This window comes from Staurois parvus, unplaced genomic scaffold (assembly GCF_062004578.1).
Source record: "Staurois parvus isolate SC_StPar_1 unplaced genomic scaffold, SC_StPar_1.0 ptg001220l, whole genome shotgun sequence".
Lineage (NCBI taxonomy): Eukaryota > Metazoa > Chordata > Amphibia > Anura > Ranidae > Staurois > Staurois parvus.
This window is the reverse complement of record NW_028319016.1, coordinates 1,045,558-1,062,013: the sequence shown is the minus strand read 5'-3', so window position 1 is coordinate 1,062,013 and position 16,456 is coordinate 1,045,558. Positions and strand designations below refer to the sequence as shown.

Genomic DNA, 16,456 nt, shown 5'->3' with positions numbered 1-16,456 from the left:
CGCTCAACACCGCGACAGCGCCGTTTCCTGCGCTCCTCAACACCGCGACAGCGCCGTTTCCTGCGCTCCCCAACACCGCAACAACGCCATTTCCTGCGCTTCCCAACACCGCGACAGCGCCGTTGCCTGCGCTCCCCAACACCGCAACAACGCCGTTTCCTGCGCTCCCCAACACCGCAACAACGCCATTTCCTGCACTCCCCAACACCGCAACAACGCCATTTCCTGCGCTCCCCAACACCGCGACAACGTGATTTTCTGCACTCGCCAACATTGCGACAACGCGATTCTCTGCACTCGCCAACATTGCGACAACGCGATTCTCGGCACTCGCCAACATTGCGACAACGCGATTCTCGGCACTCGCCAACATTGCGACAACGCGATTTTCTGCACTCGCCAACATTGCGACAACGAGATTCTCGGCACTCGCCAACATTGCGACAACGCGATTTTCTGCACTCGCCAACATTGCGACAACGCGATTTTCTGCTAGCTTTACGACACCACCATTCTCTGAGCAATGCGCAGTCCATGCTGGAGGGAATGCCTGTAGACAGGAAGTTGCTGAAAGAAGCCAGAGGAGATCAGCAGCCCTGAGATGCAGTGAAGGATAGCAGGCTGGGAGTGGTGGGTTCCGGGGATCTCGGTGGCGGGGAACGTTCCGCTGATGCAGATGATTCTTCGGCCTAAATTTAGAGTCTAATCTAATTGCTTTTCTGAATTTGGCCTCCAGCATTTGTAAGATCTGCAATTACAGAGCGAGGGAAGAGGAGGAATCCAGAGGAGGAGGAGGAATCCAGAGGAGGAGGAGGACGGGATGGGGAGCACAGGGAGCGGATGCCGGTTCTGGGGGACAGGAATATTCCTATAGGATGGGGGGGGGGGGCAGAGATAATCTGCTCTATGCTCAGTATTGTGTCAGTGTGACACTTCCAGGTATAGCGCCTCCCACAGGTCGCAGCACCCCCTGATGATGCCTCCTCTGATCTCTCTCCAGGACAGAGCCATCTTTATTCTGGCATCATCCAGAGTCTGAGACATCAGCTCAGAGGTGATCCCCGCCACCGGCCCCCTTCATGGGGACAAATGGCTTCTAATTCCATGGACAGTGTGACAGTGTGCAGCAGTGTGATGGTGTGAAGCAGTGTGATGGTGTGAAGCAGTATGACAGTGTGCAGCCATGTGACGGTGTGCAGCAGTGTGACGGTGTGCAGTAGTATGATGGTGTGAAGCAGTGTGACATTGTGCAGCGGTGCAGTAGTGTGCAGCAAGCAGTATGACAGTGTGCAGCAGTATGATGGTGTGACAGTGTGCAGCAGTATGATGGTGTGACAGTGTGCAGCGGTACAGTAGTGTGCAGCAAGCAGTATGACAGTGTGCAGCAGTATGATGGTGTGACAGTGTGCAGCAGTGCAGTAGTGTGCAGCAAGCAATATGACAGTGTGCAGTAGATCACAGTGTGCAGCAATATGAGAGTGTGGCAGTGTGTAGCGGTACAGTAGTGTGCAGCAAGCAGTATGACAGTGTACACTAGATCGCAGTGTGCAGTAGATGACTGTGCAGTAGATTGCAGTGTGCAGTAGATGACAGTGTGCAGTAGATCGCAGTGTGCAGTAGATGACAGTGTGCAGTAGATGGCAGTGTGCAGTAGATCGCAGTGTGCAGTTGATGACACCTGCGGACACTCCGGTCCTGCACAGCAGACACAGTTGCTTCCCTGGTCCTCTCATGTCTCCATTTTGCTGTCACACGTTGTCACCAGTGACGCAGCCAGGAAACCTTCCCCCGGAGGTCACACAATTTCAGCAAACTCGGCTTGAAATCAGTCCGGGGACATCCATCCGAGGAGGAACTACAAGTCCCAGCAAGTCTCCCCTCCCAACAACTCCTCTTTCCCAATTAAGAGTCTCACTCCTCCTGCTGCATTGTCACCGGTAGAATATAAATGAACAGTCAGTGACAGTGGTCACAGTACAGCAGAGTGGGGGGTGGGGGGGGGGTGGATTTCTCCAGGACAGCAGAGTGGGGGGGAATCTCTCCAGGACAGCAGTGTGGGGTGGGGGGGGATCTTTCTGGGACAGCAGAGTGGGGGGTGGGGGGGGAATCTCTCCAGGACAGCAGAGTGGGGTGTGGGGGGGGGGAATCTCTCCAGGACAGCAGAGTGGGGGGGGGGGTCTCTCCAGGACAGCAGAGTGGGGGGTGGGGGGATCTCCAGGACAGCAGAGTGGGGTGGGGGGGATCTCTCTGGGACAGCAGAGTGGGGGGTGGGGGAGGATCTCTCCAGGACAGCAGAGTGGGGGGTGGGGGAGGATCTCTCCAGGACAGCAGTGTGGGGGGTGGGGGGTTGGATCTCTCCAGGAAAGCAGAGTGGGGGGGGGGGGAATCTCTCCAGGACAGCAGAGTGGGGGGTGGGGGAGGATCTCTCCAGGACAGCAAGGTGGGGGGTGGATTTCTCCAGGACAGCAGAGTGGGGTGGGGGGGGGGATCTTTCTGGGACAGCAGAGTGGGGGGTGGGGGGGAATCTCTCCAGGACAGCAGAGTGGGGGGTGGGGGAGGATCTCTCCAGGACAGCAAAGTGGGGGGGGGGAATCTCTCCAGGACAGCAGAGTGGGGGGGGGGATCTCTCCAGGACAGCAGAGTGGGGTGTGGGGGGGGAATCTCTCCAGGACAGCAGAGTGGGGGGGGGGGGGGATCTCTCCAGGACAGCAGAGTGGGGTGTGGGGGGGGGGATCTCTCCAGGACAGCAGGGTGTGGGGGGGTGGATTTCTCCAGGACAGCAGAGTGGGGGGGAATCTCTCCAGGACAGCAGAGTGGGGTGGGGGGGGATCTTTCTGGGACAGCAGAGTGGGGGGTGGGGGGGAATCTCTCCAGGACAGCAGAGTGGGGGGGAATCTCTCCAGGACAGCAGAGTGGGGTGGGGGGGATCTTTCTGGGACAGCAGAGTGGGGGGTGGATCTCACTGGAACAAGTCTGGATTGACACTTATATATATTCCAAACAGATCAATGGAAACGCATCAACATGCACATCAACGCACAACCCGGCTGGATTCCCGTCTGTATTTCCGCGTGATGCATTTTCTGTTGAAGTCAATGGAAATACATGAAATCACCTCTCACTGCATGCGTTAGGATGTGCGTCAATGTGCGTTAACGTGTTTCAGCATCTGCTACAATGCATGGCAACACACATGGAACATGCATGACACGGGTTCATCACATTGGGGGACAGGCGCAGGCGTTCATCCAGCTTTCTTTGCGCATTCTCACTATGCACTTTGTAGTAAATGTCAACCAACATTTGGACGTGACGTGTGGATGCGATGACATGCGTTTGCATTGATTTTGAAATGAGTCATGTGACACGTCTAACCCCCATTGTGACACAGACCCCTGCCGCACTGCGCAGCCAGGCTAGGGACTACTCTTTTATTAAATTAGCTTTGCAACTTCCTGTGTCACCTGCCTGCTCACTGGACAATGAATGGACGTGGGCTCACCCCATTGGTTGTTCCATGATTGGAAGGGGCCATGCTAAAAGGAAGCAGCACACCTGGAAAGGGGTGTGAGAATCACAAGACTAGCCGAGCGGAACGAGACAAGGTCCGGCAGGTATGGGGTGTGAGAATCACAAGACTGGCCAAGCAGAACGAGAGAAGGTCCAGCAGGTATGGGGTGTGAGAATCACAATACTGGCCAAGCAGAACGAGAGAAGGTCCAGCAGGTATGGGGTGTGAGAATCACAAGACTGGCCAAGCGGAACAAGAGAAGGTCCGGCAGGTATGGGGTGTGAGAATCACAAGACTGGCCGAGCGGAACGAGAGAAGGTCCAGCAGGTATGGGGTGTGAGAATCACAAGGCTGGCCAAGCGGAACAAGAGAAGGTCCAGCAGGTATGGGGTGTGAGAATCACAAGACTGGCCGAGCGGAACGAGACAAGGTCCGGCAGGTATGGGGTGTGGGAATCACAAGACTGGCCGAGCGGAACGAGAGAAGGTCCGGCAAGTATGGGGTGTGAGAATCACAAGACTGGCCGAGCGGAACGCGAGAAGGTCCGGCAGGTATGGGGTGTGGGAATCACAAGACTGGCCGAGCGGAACAAGAGAAGGTCCGGCAGGTATGGGTGTACTACAGTACATAACTGTTTGGATTTCTTCTTCAGGCTCCGTTCACATATGCATTTTGCGTTTGATGCTCTCTCCGGTGCTTTTTGCTGCGTTTTTTGTACATTTTTGGCGCGTTTTTACAACGTTCTGTGTTTTTTTATGTTAAAGTGTCAATTTTTTTTGTTGCCGGACAGAATAAAAATGCAAAACGCGGTAAAACGCATAAAAACGCACCGCCCTGTATTTCAGCAGCTGCTCCATTGAACTCTAATTGTAGTAAAAATGCTGCTTTTTGCTTTTATAAAAGTCCCCGATCCTTTCCAAAAGCGTTTTTCTACACACATTTTTGATGCGTTTTATCGCATTTTGTTCTTTTTTTTTTTTGTTAAACTGGAATTTTTTTTTTATTGCTGGACAGAATAAAAATGCAAATCGCAAAACGCGGCAAAAACATTTTTGATGCGTTTTTGACGCGTTTTGTTCAGCTTTTCTTTTTGTTGTTAAACTGGAATTTTTTTTTTTTTTTTGCTGGACAGAATAAAAATGCAAAACACAAAACACAGCAAAAACGCACCGCCATGTATTTCAGCAGCTTCTCCATTGGACTCTATTGTAGCAAAAATGTTAAAATGCTAAAAAGTCCCCAACTATTTCAAAAGCATTTTTCTACACACATTTTTCATGCGTTTTTGACGCATTTTACCGCGTTCTGCATATTGTTCAGCTTTTTTTCTTTTTTTTTTATTAAACTGGAAATTATTTTTGTTGCTGGACAGAATTAAAATGCAAATCGCAAAACGCAGCAAAAACGCACAACCATCTATTTCAGCAGACTCTCCATTGGACTCTATTGTAGCAAAAACGCTGTTTTGTTGCTTTTAAAAAAGTCCCCGACTCTTCCAAAAAGCATTTTTCGCCCAGGAGCGGACTGACCATTTGGAAACTCGGGCACTGCCCGAGGGCCCGGGGTCAGTAGGGGGCCCCATGAGATGCCCCTGGTTCCTTTTTCATAGGCTTTTTTGAGTTTGGGCAAGGACACAGGGGCCCCATGATCCCCTATTGCCCGGGGGCCCCATGAGTTGTCAGTCCGCCCCTGTTTTCTACACACATTTTTGATGCATTTTTTATGCGTTTTGCGTTTTGTTCAGCTTTTTTGTTTTGGTTAAACTGGAATTTTTTTTTGTTGCTGGACAGAATAAAAATGCAAATCGCAAAACGCGGCAAAAACGCACAACCGTCTATTTCAGCAGCTTCTCCATTGGACTCTATTGTAGCAAAAATGCAGTTTTTTTGCTTTTAAAAAGTCCCCAACCCTTTCGAAAAGCATTTTTCTACACGTCTTTTATGCGTTTGCATTTTGTTCAGCCTTTTTTTTTTTGCTGGACAGAATAAAAACATAAACCGCGGCACAAACGCACCGCCATGTATTTCAGCAGCTTCTCCATTTAACTCTGTTGTAGCAAAAATGCTGCTTTTTGCTTTTAAAAAGTCCCCGACCCTTTCCAAAAGCGTTTTTCTACACACATTTTTATGCGTTTTTGATGCGTTTTACCGCATTTTTCATACTGTTCAGCTTTTTTCTTTTTTTTTATTAAACTGGAAATTTTTTTTGTTGCTGGACAGAATAAAAATGCCAAATTATGTATTTCATAAACTTCTCCATTGAACTCTATTGTAGTAAAAATGCTGCTTTTTGCTTTTAAAAAGTCCCCGACCCTTTCCGAAAGCGTTTTTCTACACACATTTTTGATGCATTTTTGATGCATTTTACTGCGTTTTGTTCAGCTTTTTTTTTGGTAAACTGGAATTTTTTTTTTCTGGACAGAATAAAAATGCAAATCGCAAAACGCAGCAAAAACGCACTGCCATGCATTTCAGCAGCTTCTCCATTGAACTCTATTGTAGCAAAAACGCTGCTTTTTGCTTTTAAAATAGTCCCTGACCCTTTCCAAACACATTTTTCTACAGACATTATTGATGCGTTTTTGGTGCATTTTTGTTGCGTTTTTACCACGTTCTGCTTTTTTTTGTTAAAGTGGAATTTTTTTTTCTGGACAGAATAAAAATGCAAATCGCAAAACGCGCCAAAAACGCACTACCATCTATTTCAGCAGCTTCTCCATTGGACGCTATTGTAGCAAAAGCACTGCTTTTTGCTTTTAAAAAAATCCCTGAACCTTTCCAAACGCATTTTTCTACACACATTTTTGATGCGTTTTGCTGCGTTTCGTTCAGCTTTTTTTTTTTGGTAAACTGGAATTTTTTTTTTTCTGGACAGAATAAAAATGCAAATCGCAAAACGCAGCAAAAACACACTGCCATGCATTTCAGCAGCTTCTCCATTGAACTCTATTGTAGCAAAAACGCTGCTTTTTGCTTTTAAAATAGTCCCGACCCTTTCCAAACGCATTTTTCTACACACATTTTCGATGCGTTTTTGACGCATTTTACAGCGTTTTGCGTAGTCCAGCTTTTTTTTTGTTAAACTGGTAATTTTTTTTGTTGCTGGATAGAAAAAAAAGGGCTCTTTCACACGGACAGCCCGATCGGGTCCTCCTGCCCATTTTTCAGGCAGACCCGATCGGACCCCCATTCTTCTCTATGGAGCAACGGGTGTAAATGGACACCCACCGACATCCAATCCGATCCACCGAAAAGGGACAGATGGGGATCCAATTCTCCTTCCGTCTGTCGGATCGGGTCGGATGAAAACGGACAGGCAGTCCATTGAGGGGAGCGAGCAGCTCTGTGTCGGTTCTGCAGCAGCAGAGCGGACACAGAGCTGTCTTCCGGAGAGATCCCCCCTGAGCATGCGGATCCGCTAAACGCATCCGCCCCGCGTGAAAGGGCCCTAATTGTCCCTATGTCACATAGGGCCAGTCCATTCACTTGTATAGGCTGTCCTCTGCACGTTTGTCGCCCAAAAAGCAGCTGCTGCTCTGTATTGGGCGACAAGCTTCATGTGATTTTTAATGGCGCGGTTTGCCGCAATGGCAACGTGATCCTGCCATTGCGACAATCGCAGCAGAATCGCGTCACGTTGCTATTGAAGGATAATGGCACCCAAATGCGTGTTGAGCTTCTTGCGGCGATTGCCTTCCAATGTGCGCTAACGATAGCATTGGCCATCTGAAGAGTGGCCCGCGGTGGATCACTCTTCACATTTGATAAAAAGTCGAGGAGGTGTTATGTCCCCTCCTTGCGCCTACAATCTCACACCCCTGCAATGTCGCGGCGGCACGGCCCCATTCAGGTGAAGGGGTCGCATTTGGTGGACAGTACTGCCCGCTGAGCGTGACGGCAGGGATCATTTTTGCCGCAAAGCGTCACAGCTGCGGGACGTGTACATCCCCATCTGTCTGCCATTGCAGCTTAAGGGGGAGTGGATGGGGGGAAGTCTATACTCAGACAAAAAAGTTAACAAAAAAAATAAAAAACACCCAAAACCAAAAAAACAAAAATACAAAAAAATAACAAAAAACAAAAATACAAAAAAAAAATTTAAAAAAAATCCAACACCAAAAAACAAAAACACACACCATAAAAAAGTTATCAAAAAAGTTAACAAAAAAAACGTTAAACCCCCCAAACCAAAAAACAAAAATACAAAAAAAAAACAATTAAACCCCCCCAAAAAAAACAGAAAAAAACTAAAAGTAAAAAAAAAAGTCTATACTCAGACAAAAAAGTTAACGAAAAATTTAAAAAAACCCAAAACCAAAAAACAATAATACAAAAAAACAAAATTAAAAAAAACAAAAATACAAAAAAAATCCAACACCAAAAAAACAAACACACACCATAAAAAAGTTAACAAAAAAACACGTTAAACCCCCCCAAACCAAAAAAACAAAAATACAAAAAAAAACAAACCCCCCCAAAAAAAACACAGAAAAAAAACAAAAACAAAAAAGTTAACAAAAAACATTAAAAAAAACCCCACAACCAAAAAACAAAAATACAAAAAAAAAAATACCACCCCGAAAAAAAAAAAAACAGAAAAAATCTAAAACAAAAAAGTTACCAAAAAACAAAAAAAAGCCCACAACCAAAAAACAAAAATGCAAAAAAAACCAATTAAACCCCCCAAAAAAACGCAGAAAAAAAACTAAAACAAAAAAGTTAACAAAAAACAAAAAAAAAACCACAACCAAAAAACAAAAATACAAAAAAAAAAATTAACCCCCCCCCAAAAAAACATAAAAAAAACTAAAACAAAAAAAGTTAACAAAAAACATAAAAAAAACCCACAACCAAAAAACAAAAATACAAAAAAAAACAAACCCCCCCCAAAAAACAGAAAAAAAAACTAAAACAAAAAAGTTAACAAACAACATAAAACAAACCCCACAACCAAAAAACAAAAATGCAAAAAAAAAAAACACCCCCCCCCAAAAAACACACAAAAAAAACTAAAACAAAAAAGTTAACAAAAAACATAAACAAACCCCACAACCAAAATACAAAAGTACAAAAAAATTAAAGAATTAAAAAACCCCCAAAACCAAAAACACACACACAAAAAACTAAAAAAAAAACCCCAAAAAACAGACTCAATGGTCCACCTCAGTCTTATTCTGCCATCACTTTTCTATGTTTCTAGGTAAAAAGGCAGCTCAGCTTTGTGTTTTTACCGCCCCCTTCCCCAACCACAAGCTTTTCCATGTATTTTTGTCCTGGAGTTCATCTGTAAAGTTAAAGGAGGAGATTTCACTCATCGGACCGACTCGCCCTCTAAATATGATTGTATATGGCCAGGCATTGTCCACACATTGGATATCCCGTTCTCAGATCACATATATGGGGATGATTACACAGCGGCGAATGGGGCGGTGGATCAATCATCGTCCTGCACCTGGAAGATTCACCTGCAGTGAATGTTTGCTGAACGTCAGATAAATACGCCCCCCTGACCTGCACCCACAATGCTGGCCATCCCAGTCCCGGAATATGGTGGCTACCTCTCCGAAATCCCACCGCGATGGACACGTGACCTCTGCACTTATCTATCAGCGAATGGCGATTATACCATTTCACATTTTGTTTTGCTTTTCTTTTTTCTTTTTTTTTTTTAATATTCATTTATTTTGGAGGTGACCCCCTCCTGCCACCCTTCCCAGGGAGGCACCACATCGCTCTCTGCCTACGTGCGTCACTGGGACAATTGCTATAGGTGACAAGTCCCTTATCAATGCACCTGCAAGGAGGGAGGGGACAGAGACGGAACCTGCACTAGGTGAGACTTCCAGACAGACAGGTCGGGCCAGATTCTGAGAGCCGCTCTGGGCCAGGCAAGACTGCCTGACTAAAGCCGTCGGTGCGAGTCCTCGGTCACAATCAGGAGGAGGGAGAGGAGAGAAGAACAGAGACGAGTGAGGGTCTGGATGAAGAGGTGAGTGTGATGGGTCCTCATACAATCCTGGAAAACACAGAAGAGGAAATAGGGCTTTGGAAGGAAAATGACTATAGAGGTAGATAAGAGCGTGTGCAGAGCCGCCGGTACCAGCGACTACATGCCAAGGACAGGTACAGAGGCTGCCAGGCAGATAAGCAGCAGAGCTGGTTCAGCAGGCACGAGACGGGCACCAAAGTTCAGGTGCCTCACCTTAAAGTCTACGTAAAGGCAACATTTTTTTTTTTATTTTCATTTTGTAGATCGTAGGGAAGTATTACACCCTCTGTCCAGGTTTTTGTTTTTGTTTTTTTGCTGTATGCGAGACTGATCCTCTCTATCTGACGCCAAGATCTGAAACTTTTGAGATGCCACCAAACACAAAAGACGAGGGAAGGTCTGCCAATAGGGACCGCTTCCTCTGAAAAATATCAAAACCTGACCTCACACCCATAGAATATCGTTTGAACTTTCCTACGTAAAATTCTGAAAAATTGACCGTCAGACTTTTGTTGTCATCACCGAGTCAATTTTTGTTTGAACGTTTGCAAATTGTTCTTCAGGGCATTCCACCTTGCTATCCCTCGTAGGCAAATTCTAAGAAAATTGTTCTTCAGAGCTTCCATCCTGCCATCACTGAGTCAAATTTTGTATAAAAGTTCCTATGAAAAAATTTTCGCCATCTTACTATCCTTGAATTGAATTACGTTCAATCATTCATATGCAAATTTTGTTTTGTTTTTTTCGTCTTGCCACCATTTAGTCAAATTTTGTTGGAATGTTCGTACGCAAATTTTGAAAAAATTTCTAAAAAGCGATCCTTCTGGCCACCCTAAAGTCTACGTAAAGGTAATTTTTGTTTATTTTAATTTTGTAGATCATAGGGAAGCATTAGACCCTCTGTCCGGGTTTTTGTTTTTGTTTTTTTGCTGTATGCGAGACTGATCCTCTCTATCTGACGCCAAGATTTGAAAGTTTTGAGATGCCACCAAACACAAAAGACGAGGGAAGGTCTGCCAATAGGGACCGTTTCCTCTGAAAAATATCAAAACCTGACCTCACACCCATAGAATATCGTTTGAACTTTCCTACGTAAAATTCTGAAAAATTGACCGTCAGACTTTTGTTGTCATCACCGAGTCAATTTTTGTTTGTACGTTTGCAAAGTTTGCAAATTGTTCTTCAGGGCATTCCACCTTGCTATCACTCGTAGGCAAATTCTAAGAAAATTGTTCTTCAGAGCTTCCATCCTGCCATCATTGAGTCAAATTTCGTATAAAAGTTCCTATGAAAAAATTTTCACCATCTTACTATCCTTGAATTGAATTACGTTCAATCATTCATATGCAAATTTTGTTTTGTTTTTTTCGTCTTGCCACCATTTAGTCAAATTTTGTTGGAATGTTCGTACGCAAATTTTGAAAAAATTTCTAAAAAGCGATCCTTCTGGCCACCTTAAAGTCTACGTAAAGGTAATTTTTGTTTATTTTAATTTTGTAGATCATTGGGAAGCATTAGACCCTCTGTCCGGGTTTTTGTTTTTGTTTTTTTGCTGTATGCGAGACTGATCCTCTCTATCTGACGCCAAGATCTGAAACTTTTGAGATGCCACCAAACACAAAAGACGAGGGAAGGTCTGCCAATAGGGACCGTTTCCTCTGAAAAATATCAAAACCTGACCTCACACCCATAGAATATCGTTTGAACTTTCCTACGTAAAATTCTGAAAAATTGACCGTCAGACTTTTGTTGTCATCACCGAGTCAATTTTTGTTTGTACGTTTGCAAAGTTTGCAAATTGTTCTTCAGGGCATTCCACCTTGCTATCCCGCGTAGGCAAATTCTAAGAAAATTGTTCTTCAGAGCTTCCATCCTGCCATCATTGAGTCAAATTTCGTATAAAAGTTCCTATGAAAAACTTTTCGCCATCTTACTATCCTTGAATTGAATTACTATCAATCATTCATATGCAAATTTTGATTTTTTTTTTATCGTCTTGCCACCATTTAGTCAAATTTTGTTGGAATGTTCGTACGCAAATTTTGAAAAAATTTCTAAAAAGCGATCCTTCAGGCCACCTTAAAGTCTATGTAAAGGCAACTTTTGTTTATTTTAATTTTTTAGATCATAGGGAAGCATTAGACCCTCTGTCCAGGTTTTTTTTTTGCTGTATGCAAGACTGATCCTCTCTATCTGACACCAAGATTTGAAACTTTTGAGAAGCCACCAAAAACAAAAGACGAGGGAAGGTCTGCCAATAGGGACCGTTTCCTCTGAAAAATGTCTAAACCTGACCTCACCTCGTTTGAACTTTTCTACGTAAAATTCTGAAAAATTGACCATCAGAGCATCCCATCTTGTCATCACCGAGTCAATTTTTGTTTGAACGTTTGCAAAGTTTGCAAATTGTTCTTCAGGGCATTCCACCTTGCTATCCCTCGTAGGTAAATTCTAAGAAAATTGTTCTTCAGAGCTTCCATCCTGCCATCATTGAGTCAAGTTTCGTATAAAAGTTCCTATGAAAAATTTTTCACCATCTTACCATCCTTGAATTACGTTCAATCATTCATATGCAAATTTAGATTTTTTTTTTTCCTCTTGCCACCATTTGGTCAAATTTTGTTGGAATGTTCTTACGCAAATTTTGAAAAAAATTTCTAAAAAGCGATCCTTCCGGCCACCTTAAAGTCTACGTAAAGGCAACTTTTGTTTATTTTAATTTTGTGGATTGTAGGGAAGCATTAGACCCTCTGTCCAGGTTTTTTTTTGCTGTATGCAAGACTGATCCTCTCTATCTGACACCAAGATTTGAAACTTTTGAGATGCCACCAAAAACAAAAGACGAGGGAAAGTCTGCCAATAGGGACCGCTTCCTCTGAAAAATATCTAAACCTGACCTCACACCCATAGAATATCGTTTGAACTTTCCTACGTAAAATTCTGCAAAATTGGCCATCAGAGCATCCCATCTTGTTATCACCGAGTCAATTTTTTGTCTGAACGTTTGCAAAGTTTGCAAATTGTTCTTCAGGACATTCCACCTTGCTATCATTGAGTCAACTTTCATTTAAAAGTTCCTATGAAAAAATTGTCGCCATCTTACCATCGTTGAATTGAATTATGTTCAATTATTCATATGCACATTTTTTTTTATTGTAAGAGCGTTCCGTCTTGCCACCATTTAGTCAAATTTTGTTGGAATGTTCATACGCAAATTTTGAAAAAAAATTTCAAAAGCGATCCTTCTTGCCACCATAAAGTCTACGTAAAGGCAACTTTTTTATTTTAATTTTGTAGATCGTAGGGAAGTATTAGACCCTCTGTCCAGATTTTTTTTTTTTGCTGTATGCGAGACTGTTCCTCTCTATCTGACACCAAGATTTGAAACTTTTGAGATGCCACTAAAACAAAAGACGAGGGAAAGTCTGCCACTAGGGATCGTTTTCTGTGAAATATATCTAAACCTGACCTTACACCAATAGAATATCGTTTGAACTTTCCTACGTAAAATTCTGCAAAATTGGCCGTCAGAGCATCCCATCTTGTTATCACCGAGTCAATTTTTTGTCTGAACGTTTGCAAAGTTTGCAAATTGTTCTTCAGGACATTCCACCTTGCTATCATTGAGTCAACTTTCATTTAAAAGTTCCTATGAAAAAATTGTCGCCATCTTATTATCGTTGAATTGAATTACGTTCAATTATTCATATACACATTTTTTTTTTCTTGTAAGAGCGTTCCATCTTGCCACCATTTAGTCAAATTTTGTTGGAATGTTCATACGCAAATTTTGAAAAAATTTCTAAAAAGCGATCCTTCTTGCCACCTTAAAGTCTACATAAAGGCAACTTTTTTATTTTAAATTTGTACATCGTAGGAAAGTATTAGATCCTCTGTCCTGATATTTTTTTTTTTTCCTGTATGCGAGACGGATCCTCTCTATCTGACACCAAGATCTGAAACTTTTGAGATGCCCCAAAAAACAAAAGACGAGAAAAAGTCTGCCAATAGGGATCGTTTTCTGTGAAAAATGTCTAAACCTGACCTTACACCAATAGAATATCGTTTGAACTTTCCTACGTAAAATTCTGCAAAATTGACCGTCAGAGCATCCCATCTTGTCATCACCGAGTCAATTTTGTTTGCAAAGTTTTCAAATTGTTCTTCAGGGCATTCCACCTTGCTATCACTCGTAGGCAAATTCTACGAAAATTGTTCATCAGAGCTTTCCATCTTGCCATCATTGAGTCAAATTTTGTTTGTACATTTGCAAAGTTTGCAAATTGTTCTTCAGGGCATTCCACCTTGCTATCATTCGTAGGCAAATTCTAAGAAAATTGTTCATCAGAGCTTCCATCTTGCCATCATTGAGTCAAATTTCGTATCAAAATTCCTATGAAAAAATTTTCACCATCTCACCATCGTTGAATTGAATTACGTTCAATTATTCATATGCAAATTTTGATTTTTTTTTCAGAGCGTTTCGTCTTGCTACCATTTAGTCAAATTTTGTTGGAATGTTCGTATGCAACTTTTTAAAAAAATTTCTAAAAAGCAATCCTTCTTGCCACCATTGAGTCCAATTTTGTTGGAAAGTTCATATGCAAATTTTTTTAATTGTTTTTCAGAGCATTCCATCTTGCCATGATTGAGTCGAAAATTGTTCTAACATTCCATTGGAAATTCTGAAAAATTGTTCCTCAGACCATTCTGTTTTACTATAATTGAGTAGAATTTCGTTCCAATGTTCCTACATTTTGCTTGAGGTGATTGTAGCCATATTACTGCTTGGACCTTGAAGAAGGTGACAAACACCGAAAGCTTGTCCTGAAAATTGTATATTAGTGCAAATAAAAAAAATATCACGGACAGTACTTAATTGTTTCTAACGTTCCTACAGAAATTCAGAAATAAAAAATTCTTTGAAACATTCCGTCTGGACATCGAGTCAATGTTTTTGACTCCTACAAAACATTCAGAATAATTGTTCAGCAGAGCATTCCAACTTGCCATCCTTGAGTCGAATTATATTCAGTCGTTCATATGCAAATTTTAAAAGCATTCCTTCTTGCCACCATTGAGTCACATTTTGTGGGAAGGTGTTTTTTAGAGCGTTCCATTTTGCCATCGAGTTGGAATTTGTTCTAACATTTCTATGGAAATTCTGAAAAATCACTCCTCAGAGCATTCCAACTTACCATAATTGAGTTGAATTTTGTTAGAATGTTTGTATGCAAATTCTGAAAATTGTTCTTTAGAGCATTCCATCTTGCTATCACGGAGTCTAATTTAGTTTAAACGGTCGTAAGTAAATTCTGAAGAAATTGTTCATCAGAGCATTTAGTCTTGCCATCATTATGTCAAATTTTGTCTGAAAGTTCCTACAAAAAATTCAGAATAATTATTCGTCAGAGAATTCCATCTAGCTGTCATTGAGTCGAGATATGTTCAATCGTTCAAGTTTAGAAACAATTTTCTGCTTCCCACCATCAAGTTTTGTTGGAAATTTTGAAAATAGTTTTTCAAAGCATTCCATCTTGCCATCACAATTTGTTCTAACATTTTTATGGAAATTTTGAAAAATCGTTCCTCAGAGCATTCCTTCTTACTATATTTGAGTTGAATTTTGTTCTCACATTTCTAAAAAAAATCCTGAAAAATCATCCTTCAGAGCAGTGGTCACCAAACTGCGTTGTGGCCCTATGTTGTCCTTAACTGGCCCTTGGGGCACTATTCCACCAACTGACACCAATGATAGGACACCATTCCTCCCACTGATACCATCAATGGCACTATTCATCACATTGATACCAGCAATAAATCCTTCTTACTTCCATTAAAACCAAAGATGCAGCATTATTTATGCCCACTGATGGCAGGAGATTTTCTACTCCCACGGTCCAGCCCCTTGTAAAGCCTGAAGGACAGTAAACTGACCCTTTGTTTAGAAAGTTTGGAGACTCCTGCTTAGAGCATTCCATCTTGCCATCACTGAGTCGAATTTCGTTCGAACGTTCCTATGGAAATTCTGAAAAATCATTCTTAGGAGCATTCCATTTTGTAATCACTGACATCCAAATTCATTGAAGCGTTTCTACAAAGGCAGGAATTACCCCTCATTATTTGTGTCAGAGGGAGGAATTGTGCTCCTAGGGCCAGATATATTCAAGCAAAGAGCCACGTCCATTCTGGTTTGGAGACCACTGCCCTAGAAGAACCCTTGAAATAATTTTGAGGTATCAGGGAACCCCTGCACAAAAAATGATTTCCTCTACATCTCATGGTAGAACGATCAGTAAGCTGTAGAAGGTTATAAATAGATGTATAAAGAAAATGGCCTTTACAACCCTGGGGCAAATACATTTAAATGAAACGAACAATAATGGCCAGAAGGGAAAAAACAAACTTTGAAAGCTGTAGTGTCCAATTACAATAGTTGATGGAATAGCTTCCTCTCACATTGGTAGTCAATGAAAAAAAAGTCCCCTCGTGTTGGTAGTCAATGGAGAAAACCTCTTACATTGGCGATGGAGGTATTGGACATCAGTGGGAAATTGGACATCAGTGAGAAATTGGCCCCTTACATTGGTGGTCAATGGAAAATGTCCTCTCATGTTGGTAGCCAATAGAGAAAACCCCTTACATTGGTGACCGGTGCATTGGAGGCAAGTGGGAAATAATCACCTTTACAATGGTGCTCAATGGAAAATACCCCACCACTTTGGTTCTCAATGGAGAAAACCCCTTACATTGGAGATCAGTGTGGAAGTGACCCCTTACGTGAAATGTCAGTGGGAAAATGTAAAATGCCCTGTCACAGTGGTAGTCAAGGAACAAAAAGGCCCATTTTTTGGTGATCAGTGTAAAACTGGCCCCTTTTATTGGATGTCACTGGGAAATTGTCCCCCTACATCGATGGTCAATTGAAAATGCCCCCTCACATTGGTGGTCGATAAA

The 16,456-nt window shown here is 42.6% G+C and overlaps 1 protein-coding gene across 2 annotated transcripts in view; it reads left to right on the top strand.

Annotated features, from left to right (window-relative positions):
• Positions 1–9,203: 9,203 nt before the first annotated feature.
• The window catches only part of RNF225 (ring finger protein 225), a 35,830-nt gene continuing 28,577 nt past the window's right edge, over positions 9,204–16,456 (top strand). The window contains exon 1 of one of the 2 annotated variants that reach the window (XM_089660242.1): positions 9,204–9,499. The gene's annotated coding sequence lies outside the window, so the exon portion shown is untranslated. The remainder of the gene's footprint in view (positions 9,500–16,456) is intronic. The other variant, XM_089660241.1, reaches the window with a different exon arrangement.